This window comes from Oncorhynchus mykiss, chromosome 31, assembly GCF_013265735.2.
Source record: "Oncorhynchus mykiss isolate Arlee chromosome 31, USDA_OmykA_1.1, whole genome shotgun sequence".
Classification (NCBI taxonomy): Eukaryota; Metazoa; Chordata; class Actinopteri; order Salmoniformes; family Salmonidae; genus Oncorhynchus; species Oncorhynchus mykiss.
The window spans coordinates 42,646,122-42,662,052 of NC_050571.1; the positions used below are offsets into that span (position 1 = coordinate 42,646,122).

At 44.1% G+C, this 15,931-nt stretch overlaps 1 protein-coding gene across 7 annotated transcripts in view; it reads right to left on the reverse strand.

Annotated features, from left to right (window-relative positions):
• The window catches only part of LOC110505192 (protein diaphanous homolog 2), a 648,044-nt gene that overhangs the window by 306,218 nt on the left and 325,895 nt on the right, over positions 1-15,931 (reverse strand). The window lies entirely within an intron of this gene.

Sequence of the window (15,931 nt, forward strand, 5' to 3'; positions counted from 1 at the left end):
ACTACTAAATTGTGTCACTTCTCTTGCGTTCTGTGTCAGGGTATATGCAGCCGTTTGGGCCGTCTGGCTCGTTGCGAACTGTGTGAAGACCATTTATTCATAACAAAGACCGCAATTAATTTGCCAGAATTGTACATAATTATGACATAACATTGAAGGTTGTGCAATATAACAGCAATATTTAGACTTATGGATGCCATCTGTTTGATAAAATACGGAACGGTTCCATATTTCACTGAAATAATAAATGTTTTGTTTTAAAAATTACAGTTTCTGGATTTGACCATACTAATGACCTAAGGTTCATATTTATGTGTCATTGTTATATTATAATTAAGTCTATGATTTGATATTTGATAGAGCAGTCTGGCTAAATGGTGGTAGGTAGCAGCATGCTTGTAAGCATTCATTCAAACAGCACTTTCCTGTGTTTGCCAGCAGCTCTTCGCAATGCTACAGCGCTGTTTATGACTTCAAGCCTATCAACTCCCGAGATTAGGCTGGCAATAATATAGTGCCCATAAGAACATACAATAGTCAAAGGTATATGAAATACAAATGGTATAGAGAGAAATAGTTCTATAATTCCTATAATAACTACAACCTTAAACTTCTTAAATGGGAATATTGAAGACTCATTTTAAAAGGAACCACCAGCTTTCATATGTTCTCATGTTCTGAGCAAGGAACTTAAACGTTAGTTTTTTTTACATGGCACATATTGCACTTTTACTTTCTTCTCCAACACTGTTTTTTCCTTATTTAAACCAAATTGAACGTTTCACTATTTATTTGAGACTAAATAGATTATTAATTTTGTATCATATTAAGTTAAAATAAAAGTGTTCATTCAGTATTGTTGTAATTGTCATTATTGCAAATATATATTATATATATTGGTTGATTAATTGGTATCTGCATTTTTTGGTCCTCCAATAATCAGTATCAGAGTTGAAAAATCCTGATCGGTCGACCTCTAAAAGAGACACTGCAAAGGATGTCAGTTTCTCGCACATTCATGCATAATACTAATGTAAACCCTGGTCTGCTGAAGTAAGCTTGCAGTAGCAGCTTGTGTGTGTGTGTGTGTGTGTGTGTGTGTGTGTGTGTGTGTGTGTGTGTGTGTGTGTGTGTGTGGTTGCATGATTGTGTATGTGTCTGCATATGTGTGTGTGAGTGTACATGTGTGTAGATAGTTGACAAACATCCCCTTCCCCAAGGCTCGCTCTGTCAGCCTCCCAAAGCCATGGAGATAATTGTGTTCCCAGTGTAATCCTGGAGAGCGCCACACACTGCTGCTCGACTTAGCACACAGGCAGGCAGGCAGCACACAGGCAACCCACAGAATTAATATCATACGTGTCGTACTCAGAAGACCGGCCCCAATCTGAACGACTGTGTGAGTCAGGGAGATTCCACACGGTATAGGTGACGCCATGTGTCTGACGCCATGTGTCAGCGAATCATCCGTCTTAAGTTGACTTCAGCATGTACGCAAAGTCGCAAAAACACAGACAGACAGACACACGGAAAGACACAGACAAATGTGTACAAGCATGCACACACCAGGTTTGGGGTCAATTCAAATTAAAGTCAGCCAATTCAGGAAATCAACGGAAATTCCAATCCAATGTCTCAATAGACTGAAAAGGACAAGCTATTTATTTCAAACTTTTTTATATTTAGAATTTTTATTTCAAATTACTTCCTGAATTTAGTAATTTTAATTCAAACTTACCCCAGCAAGCACACACATACAAATTAACTACAATCACAGAGCCTCCACTCAGGAATGAGAAACTTCTCTTTAAACAGGAAGGAGGGAGACAGGGGGAAGAAGAGGGGGGGGGGGGGGGGGGGGGGGGGGGTAGTGGTAACAGGTGGAGACAATGGTAACATCAGGAGAAGGAGAGAAGAAGACTCCGCCATTTCAGCCCCCCCCCCCCCCCCCCCCCCCCCCCCAACCACCCCACCCTTCCATCCCCTCAAGACGCCTTGTGGGAGCAGAAGCACGCCTAGCCACTAATCATCACAACTCCTCTATTTATTTAAGCCCAAGGTGGGACTCTCCCAGGAAATACCCAGAACAAACAACCAGCTCCCCAGAAAGTATATGCATATTTGAAGAAACAATCAAAGAGGCAAAAACAGCCGGTAGAGAGGAGAAGATGTTGCTAGAGGCGCCAGGCACAACCAGCCTCAGCCTCTTTCCCAGTCAGCCTGTCAACATAACACTTCAGGGAAGATATTGTTTATACTATATACTGTGCTGCTGGAATAGGGAGGTGGAATAGGGAGGGTGATACTATGATCTAACCTCTCAAAACTGGTCTAGAGACAGACCTCAGTTATATTCCATTCTGACATAATGCTCCTCCCTACTAACAACCTTTATATAGATAGATAGGAAGACACATTCTCAAGTGTCTTGTGGATAGACACAAAGCGTAGGAGTGAAACAATGTATGAACTTTTGAAGACCTACAGAGGTATTCAATAATGACCGACCTATAATGTTCTCCATGGAAAATATGGGCCAAAAAAATGATTGCATGGCTGTTTAAGGAAAGAATAATAGGTAAAGGGTTGTAGAACACAGTGTAGAATATACACTCCATCTGGAGGCATTGCATTTCTTCCTGGAAAACAACTGTGTTACAGGAAAGCCTCCACAAAAAAAAACACTGTGAAACTGTAATCCGAGGATATGACTTTAAGAGGCCCTTGATTTCGCAGGGCTGTGAAAAGATACTGTGTCACAGCATTTCACAGTGAATTTATACAGAACATAAATATAAAACGCAACATGCAACATTTTCAATTATTTTACTGAGTTACAATTCATATAAGGAAATCAGTCAATTGAAATGAATTCAATAGGCCCTAATCTGTGGATTTGACATGACTGGGCAGGGGCACAGCCATGGGTGGGCCTGGGAGAGCATAGGCCCAACCACTTATTTTCTGCACTCACTTTTTTTCAAGCAGCATCTGGATACAGCCACTTGGTGCACGTTATTCAAAATACATTAGGTGAAAAGCATCATGACAAGTCCCCTGGTGATGACATCGCGGACCCATAATGCCCCAGGTCAAGAGCAGTGGGCCGGTTGGCCAAGCCTCATTCATGGGCCAAGTGTGTTTTTACTCAGCTTGGTGGCAGGGAATCAGAAACCTTGCTGTGCTTCTCACAGAGACTGAGTCTCAGACAAAGAAACTAGAGGCCCAGAAAAAATAAAACATCAGGAATCACTGATCTCCCCACGGGGATGCCTATATATATATATATATTTTTTTTTTTTTTTTGCAGGCAGTAACTGGGACAACGATGGGCCATATTGGGGCCCTGGATCCCCCTTCAAATCCCATTCCTCCCTTTCCCCTTTCTGCCAGCTGGATCTCCCACCTGGGTACCTCGCACTCTCGGCGGGACGCTCTCGACACATTCGGCTGTGCCTCAGCTGTCCTCAGCCCCTCCCCCATGCCTGCGGGGCTTGCGGCACCAGCTCATATTAAACGGAAAGCAAAGCAGCACGTCTAATAATCAAAAACAGACACATTCCAAACTTATACTGTCCCATCGTGCTTCTCATGTCTTGCTGGGCTCAGGGTAGAAGCAGCAGCGGTCTAGGTTAGAGGAAGGGATGGTCGCTTCTACCTGGCTGCTTCCTGCTAGGCTACATGTTGACTGATTCAATAATGCCGCACGCCGCATGTTTCCATATTACTCCATGTGGGGACAGATGGGGCATGGAGGGGGATGTCACAAATTGCCTGCCGGTGTCCAGGAAGTGTGGGCAGGATAACTAAAGGCTGCTTACTACAAGAACAGAAAACTTTCTCTAGATCATGTTTTAAAGATACCAATTCTAAATGGGAAAATTGACCAGAAAAATACTCCTTTCACTAGTCATCAGTATTGTTTCCTTCCCAACATAAAGTTTGCATGCAAATAGAGTGTGGGAATGGAACAGTCCAAGTTTTACATCTGCCAAGTAAACACGTAAAAAGTTCAACATGCCCTCAAGGGTATGGCTTGACAGTGTATAAATCCACTTGCCAGCACCAAACATGTTTTACTGACTGCCCAGTGTCTAAGATGTAAGACTCCAACAATAAGCGCCATCCCTCTCTAGAGCCTCTTATTTGTTAATGCAATCTTCCATGCATCCATTTCTGAAAGAGCTTTGTGGTGGGTGGAACAAGGGGGTGAAATTGGCAGCCAGCAGGTTTGCTGAAGCTGTCGGGCACAATGAAAGCATGGAGCCCATTTCTCATCAAGATGTATCATTCATATGACAGGGGCTGTCAGGCCCGGCACATGATGATAATGCAATCTTAATCACAAATGAATAACAGCGAGAGGCACTGGGCTTTCATTAATTGTTTTCCTTGGCGAACAAAAGTAGCACTTAGCATCTATGCTAGAGCTATTGACAAGATCAGGTGGTAGGTTCATTTGAACGGGAATGAGCAGGGCGGGGACCATGTTGCTTTCCTCCGGTTATGTGCTTAACCAAGCTAGATAGCAAGCTGGGCCTTGTATCCGGAAAAACAATAAAACTAATGCAGATGGCTCGTTACTTTTTTTTTCACGGACTTCTCCGATCAGACACAGAAATCAAAGTTCAGTAAGACATGCTGAGCACTTATAACAGCATAACACACAGCAAATATTTGTTAATATTCACAGCAAAACATGTGCATTGAGCAAGGCCAGATGGACCACTCAGGAAAAGGGAGGTTTCTGGTTGATCTTGACCAATAATGTGTCAGTGTAACATGAAGAACGAGAGTTTCCCAATGCTTTCCTGGAACTCCATATCTTGCAAGGGAGGGAAATGCATACGAGACTGATATCGAAAAGAGAAAACTATTTCCAAATCACCGTTAAATGATAACACTTAAGATAATATGCCAAGATAACCACATGCATGTTAGCCACGGCCCAGTATAATAGTTACATTTCATTATCAGTGGAAGGGGAGTATAGCAGCTTGTTAAGGCCAGTTGAGCCTACCACAGGAGGAAGGATTGAAAAAAAAATACATAAACGACACAAGCAATAGAAAATGATTTGGCCAGTTTAAGATGGCTTGGCGTCTATGTGAGCCTTGTCTGTGAGTTTTGGACCGGGGTTAGCCCTGGGGAGCTCCTAATAACCAGAGTTCTTCCACACTTGGGCGTTCGCTGTGTTTACTGGCCCACAGTATTTCTGCTGGTAGCGTTCCATGAGATATAATCTCCCTAAAGAACGGCCAGAAGGGCCCGGGGCATTAGAAAGCTAAACACTACCACATGTTCACTTCTGGAGACTGAGACTTGTCCGAGGGAGCGCAGCCACCACCAGACGACAACCCACCAGATGACAATGCCCGAGCGATGGGAGGCCTTTGGAAAGTAGAAACTGAAGAAAGCGTTGATGACAGGTGTATGTAAGGGCAGGCTGACATAGAGTGGACCCGACAATGTGGAGTCTGGCTGTCCAGGAGGCAATTTATTCCCCCGCGAATGTGCAATATGCCTGCAAACATGTGCTCTGTCCTCCATCTATCTGACTCACGCTGGGGATTGAGCTACTAGAGCTGCATGCCCCTCTAAAGGAGATGGATTCTGAGAAGAGGAAAGCCATAGCGCTCGGCCGATGCCTGCTTTAGCTGCAGCTCACACATCTCGATGTGTAATACTTAAACATTTCAACGTAATAGAAAAACATACAGATTTATTTGAAAGGATATTAGTTGTTTGGGATGCAGCTGGTTTCTCTAAAGGAATGCTTTGGATATAGGACTATTGTTTTATTGTGCATCTGGCCCGGCCAACAAGGCTGATATGGGGAATAGAAAGGGATGTGTTTTGGCAGTGTAAGTGTAATAGTAGACAGTGCAGTTGTCCGTGTCAATGAGTTGACATCTGCTTTTAAATGTACATTCTCTGTTAGACGTTTATAATGTAATACAGTAACAGCTAACAAGTGGTGGTGGTAAGCTTTTACATGGCCATGTAGGACCTATTTTTATGCTGTCTCTTAACAAGAGATCATGTGGTCAAATTGCCTGCGAGTCATTGAGAAGAGTTCTTTCAAATGTCCTTTTAAGTACCCAGAGTGCATATCAAGCATATTAGTGAGTCGTGTTCCAGGGGCTGTTGCCTTTGAAGCGCTCACAATTTCACCCCCGAAAACAGATGTGAAATCTTACACTGAAGACCATGGTCAATGGACAGCAGTGTTTTGTGGATGAGTAAAAATATATTAAGGGAAAAAAAGAGAGAAGGGTGAGTGGACAAAGAGTTTGCAAAATGCCGTTGGCGGGGTATAGAGGTATAGGGTATAGCGAAACAAGAGCTTGGACAATCACACCTTGAGTAATGAGCGCGAGACCTCCCAAAATAGGGAGCACAACTTGAGGTTTGACCAGCGTATTCCAGCTGTGTCCAATTTCTCCCATTGACTAGGGCTAAACAGGTCTATCTATCAAACCCGAAGACAATTTACCATTGGGATATAAACCTTCTCTCTCCACTCCTCCCTCAATCTAGGATCTCAAAAGCATGCTGGCAAACCCTCATTGATTCGAAAAAGACCAGTCAATATAATTTTTGGGGCACAAATTGAATCTGAGCGCAACATAACAAAGACTCCGGGAGCAAGATAAAAGCTTAATGTACATTCCAATTTTGTCAGATCTTTTTTTCTGTGGCTGATCGGTCGAGCACGATTTCTGATTATGTGGTCTGGAAATTTGTGTCTGCAGCAGCCGTCCATCGGACAATCCATTATCAGAGAAGCAATTTGGGCATATCATCAGCGCCTCCTGAGAGAAGCCTGTTAAGAGATGTTGGTAATAAATACCTGTCTGGTGGACTGAATAGGTATAATCAATCCTCGCTCTGAGAGCTGAGTTAGTTAAGCCATTTGTATAACAGCTTCCTTGTTGCCCAGGCTTGACCTTCATAGTGGGAACATTTCGGACCGACTGTCTCACCACTCCCCAAACCCAAGGTGAGGAGGAGCTGCAGCTGGGGGAGAGGTTGTACTCTCATCCATGCAATCATCATCATGCTTAATGACAACAAGGAGTGAGGGAAGTGGCTACTAATGATATTGATGGTAATGAAAATCATGGTGTGTGTGTGTGTGCACGTGCCTGCCTGTTGGTAAGCGTGCCTCTGCACGCGCAATCCTACGTCTGCACATGCCTGACTGTCCACATGAACGAACGTGAGTGTTCAATTCAACCGTCACTCTCTCTGAAGGTCACCTGTGTTTTCCCCTCAGCAGCTGGTTCTCGTCGGTCCAGGTCTCACAGACGAGGGAGATAAGAGGGAGGAGGCGGCGTTGAAAGGAAAGAGGAATCTCCCAGTGTGACACACTGACCCATGGCCCAGTAATGGCTTCAGTATGAGGGGAAGAGGAGAGGAGGGGAGAGGCCCAGCCTGGAGACGCAGCTGGGCCTGGAGCGGAGCCCTGTGGGATAACTGAGTGGGATAACCTCCTACTCCATCTCGTGTGTGTGAGAGAGAAACTAATTCATACAGATCTCTGGTTTATGTCCTCTAAACGTTGTTATGTCATTACTCCGACCTGCATGTTTGACCGGGAGAGATGAGAGGGAATGGGCGGGATCGCTAACCACTAACATAGAGGTAGACGTTCAGTATTCATAAATGAGGTTCCTTTACCATACATCAGAAATGGAAATTCAGTCCTGTAACCTCCCATGTTATCATGAAATAATATGAACATGTGATGTGCATGTTGAAGAATCCAGCAACTATTGTTCGAGATTTAACACTGTGATGTCTCAGAATCATCCATCCGTGATTGCTTTCATGGATCGCACTCTTCCAGAGGTTTCATATACGAGTTGCCGGAGCATTACTAATCACACATTCCACCTGGAGGGGATCTGCTGACTCCTACTGCTAAACGCTTATCTCATAGAGTGGGGAATCCGATTAATGGGAAATGAAAACAGTCTTCCACAAAGGAAAGATGGAATATTGCATTACCCACAGTGCTGTTTCAGTCAATTAAAAGATATTACACCGAAAATAATTAGATGGCTTTTGACACAAGAATGAAACAGGTCTAATCTTGGGGAAACTAAATGAAATTAGTATATGAAAAGAAAAAAAGTTGTCTCTCAGTATAAACAAGATTCTCATTGACCCCAGCTTCGACCTCTAATAACTCTGTTATTTCATTTAAGTGTGTTGAGACTTTGATAACTTTGTTGTTCTCTTCCTTCTCTGTCTGGGGGAGCAAGAGAGTGTGGGAAGACTCTGAGAGTGTGAGAAGGCTCTGACCTGGCCTTGTTAGTTGGCCGTGGAGAGAGCTCTTGAGGGCAGCTGCGGATTGGGCATGACAGGAGTTGAGCTCCAGGAACCTGTTCTCCGGCTGTTCTGGGGTAGCCCGTCGTGACCCAATGCACTTGAGCGCCTGGAGAGGCAGTTGCTGATGCTACAAACGGCTGCCCCCAGCGTCCATTAAGCCCAGGCCTTGCCTAGCTGGGTTTAAGCATCCAGCAGGCGAAACGCTGCAGCCTACAGTTGGCTCATGTCACAGCTAAAGGATGGAAAGCAGAAAGCTGGGCCACTTCAAATAGCTGGCAGGATAACTGAGGTCCCAGTAGTCTCTATTACCTCTCCCAGCTCCACAGGCCCAGACCCAGCCTGAGTGCTGAAGTATAGAGAGCAGGGAGAGAGAAGGGATATGTAACAGCTAGCAGAAGCAGGACCAGGCTCACCTTAACCATCTCTGTTTTTCCAACTATGCCTTCAGGATGCAATGACCACACACACACACACACACACACACACACACACACACACACACACACACAAACAAACACAAATATGCCTTGATACAGCTCTTATTGCAAGCTCATTGTCTCAAACTCTCATTGTCTCTTTCTTGCTCTAACAAAGACCATACTTTTGCTACTGCTAAGTTGAAGTATAAAAGAATAATCCTAAAAATGGTCAACAATATTTGTGTTGATACCACTATGAGCATGACTGATTCTCTGTTTGACTGATGATACTGGGACTAATGCAATGCAGTAGGCAACAAGTTGGACTATTTCAAATGCATTGTCACTGTTTAATATGTGTGTAGTCGTTCGCGAATGGCCTACTTTGGAATTTACTTGACAGGTCTGCGTTCTGTACATTTGTCAGCTGACAGAACCTAATCTTCCCCTTTCTATCATGGAGTGTTTTTCTCTCTCTCGCTCTAACATTTTGGGGGATGAAGACATGATGAAAAATGGCGAGTGAACCAAGTGTGAGTGGTCCATTTGTAGTCTGCGCGTTTGGAGTTTCCTATATATTTTTCCTCCTCCTCTCATCACCATCTGATCATGCCTTCTCCTCCAGTGATCCTGAAGCCAAACCACCCTGTGCTCACATAACCCAGCCTAACTACTAAATAAATAATTACTTCTGGGATACCGGCCTCTGCAGCCGGTGTATTGTGTGTCCTTTCTGCACCGAGAGCCTTAATAGGCTCTTAAAACATCACTTCCTGTGGCCGTACGATGTGCTGACACACCAGTTGTGTGACTACCTCCCTGCCCACTTGTTCTACCTCTGTGATATTGAGAGGAGTAGACTTGAGTGTCTACCTGCCGTCATTACCTTTTAGTTCATATTTAGCCACTGGTGTTTTGGCTTAGGAAATACCGCTTTGGCTCTTCAGACTTTTTCTCTATTCAAACAAAAAGTATTGTCAACCAAAGGCAAAAAACCCGGTGGGGTGCAGCTCGGATTTACAAGGTTTATGTTTTAGAAACGTGGTTAAGTATTATCCCCTTCACTTGAAGGTTAACCGATAAGTTGATCCAATTTGTCTACGAAGGTGTGAAAGGACTTAAGAAATACTTCACATGTCTGCACGGGGAAATGTCAAGGTTTGCTGAAGGATAAGGAGGAAGAAAATGACTTCCTTTCTGGCGGAGAGGCTCCACGGTTGTTAGCAGCAATTGGTTTATCCCGGAGAATCAACACCGTCTGAGGCAGATAAGACAGTATAATTGTAAGTCCCCAATCCTATAAAAATAGCAGCTCCAGCTAAAATGCAAGTCTTGCCACACGGCACAAACACATTCGGATCTCCCTGGCTGACGATAAAAAAATGTTGACAACCGTTGAGTGCTGAGTATATTGTTAACCAGCCGGGCTGCAGTGCAAGATTGAGGCTTTAAAGGCTTTGTCTGTGTCAAATCCTGATGACTATTCTTCAGACAGCCTCTCGTCCTACATGCTCTGGTGACATGTAGGTGTCAAAGCAGACATGCCCTGATTAAAGATGTACTATTCAGCATCTGGGGGGAGAAGAGAGAGGTGTTCAGTCGTGAACTGCATTTGAATCCGATGCGTCTGTCAATGTATACCTGCCTTGACTTACTATAAGCAAACTCTTGGGCTCTCGCGCTTGTTTCTCTCCTCTTTTGCTATGCATAACAGATCAAAGAGACATGGCAGTTATGCTCAATCAGTGGACCAACCCAAGAGAGGGGAATGTAAGATGAGGACAAAAATAAATCAGAGCTCGTAAGAACACATGGGGAGAGTGTACTAGGGCCAGAAGTCGCAGTAGGAATGCATGCAGCAGGGAGGCTTATTGTTGTTAGAGAGGGTGCCCTGTTGTGGTGCTGTGGGGTGTGTTCTCCATGTGGGCCATGTGATCGGCTCTAGGTCCTGCTGGTAAAGGGAAAGACATGGAAGGACAGACCGAGAAAAAAAGAGGGAGAGCGAGAGAGAACGCCAGGGCTGATAGACTTCTCATTTGGCCCTCATGGTTTATGTTACTCAGGTCATCCCCCCTGAGGACTTGCATCACAAACCCACATGCTAACAACTCCCCAGCCCTCCTACTCTGCATTAACCACTTCCTGTGAGGCTCCCATAACCAGGCCTGCTGACAGCCAGCCAGGGCCAAAATAACACCTGAAAAAACAGGGACATGATTTTGTGGAAATCACTAAAGAGGAGTCCCAGAAATGAAAAAAGGGAGAGGATGGTGGATGACACCTTGAGAAAAGAATAGAAAACATTTGAAAAAGTAAGAGAGCTCATGCGTCGTTTAACACTAGAACCGCCAAAACGATCAATCTGACAGTTTTACATTTTTTTTATTTGAATAACTTGATTTCAATAACCTTGAATCCACATGTCCCTCTTTTTGTAAATATCAATATTTTACACTATCAGTACTTTGTGATAAATATCATAAACAAAAACTGAACATTTCATCTTCAAAGCGCCATGATGTATGCATTTACTGGTAGAATTGTCGTCGGAGCTCGTCGTCGGATGAGAAATGACCGGACCAAGGTACAGCGTGGTAAGCGTACATTCTCTCTTTATTTGAAAACATAACACCGGGAAAAAACAATGAACACAAACCGAACGTAAAGGTAGTCGTGCAGAAAGCAACAAACAAAAGACAAGATCCCACAAAACCCAACAGGAAACTGACAACTAATATCTGATTCCCAATCAGAGACAATGATAGACAGCTGCCTCCGATTTGTGAATCCTAACCCTAACCAAACAGAGAAATAAAAAAGGCTCTCTAAGGTCAGGGCATGAAAATAATAGCCTACCAAAGCCACCAATCTAATAAACCCATTTTATATACACAAAGACATCCATTCATATTTTGTTTCTGAAGGTCATAAAATAAAAAAAAACATGATACTCAGACAATTTATTTCAAAATAACTAACGATATACGCTGAGTGTCGGGAAGCAAGTTCAGGGAGAGTGTTAATAAAATAAACATAATCCAAAATAAGAAACACTAACAGCATACAGACATGAAACAGAAACAATAACACCTGGGGAAGGAACCAAAGGGAGTGATGGAGTCGAGGTGAGTCTGACGACACACAGGTGCGCAAGTGTGCGCCATAACGCGCAGCCTGGTGACCTAGAGGCCGGAGAGGGAGCCCACCTGACAATAGGCGAGGCGCGGGAAACCTGTCAGTCCGGCAGAGATGTGGGAGCATGGCGACCTAGAGCGCCGAAGAGAGCATACGTGATGGTACCCGCTCCCCGGCGCGTTCGGCTCTAGCCGCAGGACTCCAAACAAAGGGATGATCCCGGGGGTCAGGAGCAGACAGGTCACCCCTGTTAATGCGCGGGAACCTGACAGACCGGCTGAGGCAGGGGAGCCTGGCGATCTGGCTGGCATGAGAGCCTGACAAACTGGCGGAGGCAGGGGAGCCTGCCGATCTGTCAGAGGCATGAGAGTCTGTAGCGGCTCCCGGACCCAACGTTATTCCCACCGAAACAAAAAACACTCCCTGATGCTTCCCTTTGGTGAAGTGTAATTATGCAATGATATGCACTGAGATTAGGGCAGCAAGTTCAGGGAGTGAGTGCTTTAATAAAATAAACATAATCCAAAACAAGAAACACTAACAACACACAAACATGAAACAATGACACCTGGGGAAGGAGCCAAAGTGAGTGGCATTTATAGGGAAGGTAATCAGGGAAGTGAAGAGTCTGACGACGCGCAGGTGCGCGTAACAATGGTGACAGGTGTGCGCCGTAACGAGCAGCCTGGTGACCTAGAGGCCGGAGAGGGAGCACGCGTGACAATAACATAATAGCATGTTTTGAGTTGTATTTATCTGTGCTTAGTAGCCGAGGCTATATGGATGCGCCATTCCAATGAAATCATTTAGCAGACATCACACGCTCATATTCCCCTACCCTACCAAAGTCAACACACACATATTTTACAGTAAGAATCAAGTCTCTTTATTTCTCAATTTGATCAATAATAATAGTGTTACCCATCAGACGATTCTCAATGTAATATTGTCTTTAGGCCATTATTATTCTTATTATATGCGTGAAATGAATTCCAATATAGTGTAGGTGTAGATTGGATGAGCCAGATGTTGTCTTACAGTCAGAAAATACACTATCATCTTATTTTTGTATTTACAGTCTATGGGCTTCTGGATCAATTAATACACTGATGTCCTGAGGTTTGTTATCACTCATTTCAACTAAATTAATGCATTCATTTTGCAATGTATTATTTATGGGATATTTATTATACTGAAATATCAATGGTCAGAATGACAGTCTAATAGTTATGAAATTCATGTGCTCCGGGTGTTAAAACATCCTTCATTACGGCTTTGTGTAACGACTCTCGTGGGTTGAAGAAGGAGACCAAGGTGCAGCGTGGTGGGCGTTCATGATATTTAATAAACTGAACACCGCAACAAAATAAAAAAGTAGAAAAGATGAACGCGCACAGTTCTGTATGGCAACAAAACAGCTAAACAGAAAATAACTCCCCACAAAACCCAAACGGAAAATCACAATTTATATATGATCCCCAATCAGAGACAACGATAGATTGGGAACCACACTAGGCAAAAACAACGAAGAAATAGAAAACATAAATTATCCCACCCGAGTCACACCCTGACCAAACCAATCATAGAGAATAAATAAGGATCTCTAAATGCCATATATTTCTGATTTGGCTTCCACCGACGTCGGAGTCTGTCGTTAGATGAGGTTAGAAGTGCAACATTGATTATGGTCTCCCTTGTTTGGTTCACTGACAAGCCTTTTAGTGAATCTTAAGGAGCTTAATGAGTTAAAATGACAGACTTGCACTTCCGAGCAGCCATTAGGGTGCAGCAACCGCTGCTACTGTCGTGCCGGGTGGGACTTTTGATTCCCGCTCATGCTGAAGCCTTGAATGCTGTGCTGGTGGGATTGTAAAATAAAGGTTTGACCTCCACTGCATTGGAATTAGGGGTATCGATGTTCCAACCCCACTCTCAGCGGGCTGGGTTATGAGGTCTTTGCAAGACCTGCTGCTAATACCTCAGTCTAGATTACTCTTGGATTTCTGTGTTAACCCATGGCAGTAAAAGGGGCGATGAAGGTTCAGAGACTGCCACTTAGTGCTCTGTTTTGCCTTGTAAAGTGCAGCCTCTGGGCCAATGGAGAACTCCAGCAAAAAAAAAAAAAAAAAAAAAAAAAAAATCACAGAGCCAACATGGGCTAATACCCGTTTCTGTGTTACTGCTCCACACGCCCATCATCATCCGAAATCATTGGGTTACCGCTGGCTATCTCAATTACGATATTAAAGGACATGTTTATTTCACCTCTCCAACTCTCTCGTTCACTCCCTCTTTCTCTTTAGGGGAAAGGGTTGACTTACTCTGACTCCAGGTACAGAGTCTTTTGTAGTGGCTGTCCCAGTGGCTTTGGAGAAAGAGTGGCTTCCCAGAAAAAAACTAATCCATAAACATCATCAGGTTACAACCAGACCTTTACGAGCAGGCCTCGGGTCAATGCTGGACCAGGAAACACAACATATTGACAGAAACTCCACTCAGGAAATGAACCAACCCAAACAGAGTCACTGTTTTAGCCCTCCCACCAGCATTCCAGTAAGAGAGGAAAACAAATACTTGGGGTGGCTCGGGAATATGATAATGAAGGACAACGGCAAAGCGTTGGATCCTTTCGAGGCACGTGGATGATCAATGGGCCAATTGAAAGGGGGCCTGTGTGGCGAGAGTGGCAGCGTGAGTGGTATCTCTCTCTCTGATCTCTCTACAGAGAGCATTGTGTTCAAAGCCCCGCTTAATTACAGGTGGATTTGGGAGAAGTGAACCACCTGAACAAAGGCAGCTGCAATTTAACGTGAAACAGATATATGGTTATCTCCTTTGGCGTGTTCCTCACCCTTAGCCTCCTGTTCTCTGTGCGATGGCACCGGAATACTAAGCATTTGCATCCACCCAAAATGATAATGGGACGCATCTAAAATGGCACCCTATTGCCTTTATAGTGCCCTATGTGCCTTGGTTAAACAGAGTGCACTATATAGGGAATATTAGGACAATATTTAGGACTTAACCATGAACAAGGGGTTGACCACGTGTTTGAATCTCCACTTGGTTCTTGTGTTTGAATGTCCTAATGAGGAGTAGTGAAGGGCAGAGAAACTCACTCTCTACAGAACTTACAGTGGGGCTGATCAAAACAGGGTGTTGGCTGCTCCAGGCCTTTTACAAGGTGCTGCTGGATGAAGGGAGTCTGCATGAGAGCAAACACACATCTAAAGGCACACCGTGATCACTGGAATGTGTGTTATCTCTGTTTTATTTACCAGGCTCAGCAGCTCCATACCAGGCTCAACCAGAAACACACACACACACACACACACACACACACACACACACACAGGAACGCACACAAACACATGCAATGCAGACACACACACACACATAACCCTTGCAGTGCTACTGGCTGGCCTTGATCTCGTCAGGAGTCTTTGGAATTTCTGACCCCCTGGTATGGGTCTCTCTGCTGGATTGAATCAACCTCTGCACAGACATGCACGTACCAATGCACGGACACACACACACACACACACACACACACACACACACACACACACACACACACACACACACAAATGCCCTTTGCATGAATGCAATGATAAACAACAGATAAATGGAGCACCATCCATGTCCATTCCTCTCCTTTACATCCCATCTGCTCATCTCAAATGGCCATAAACAAGAGGTAAACATGGGTTTATCTGAAAACCATATGCTTAGCTGCTGCCAAGTGTCAAATGTCAGGCACATTTGCTTGTGATATATAGCATAATGTAAGTGCATGCATGTTTAAGATAAATAGATGGCACCAAACCAGTGAAAAGGAATTCATCATGGCAAATCCCTAGCTTGAGAGAATTTCTAAATACGGTGAAATGTAATAACTTAAAAAAGAATGTCCCATTCATACTTTTGAAGACTAATACATTCTAACCCACTCCTCTATGTATCACACCGTCTATCCATTTGTTATATGAGAGACAAACAGACATACACGGTTGCACGTACAGAGAGATATGTCACAATAG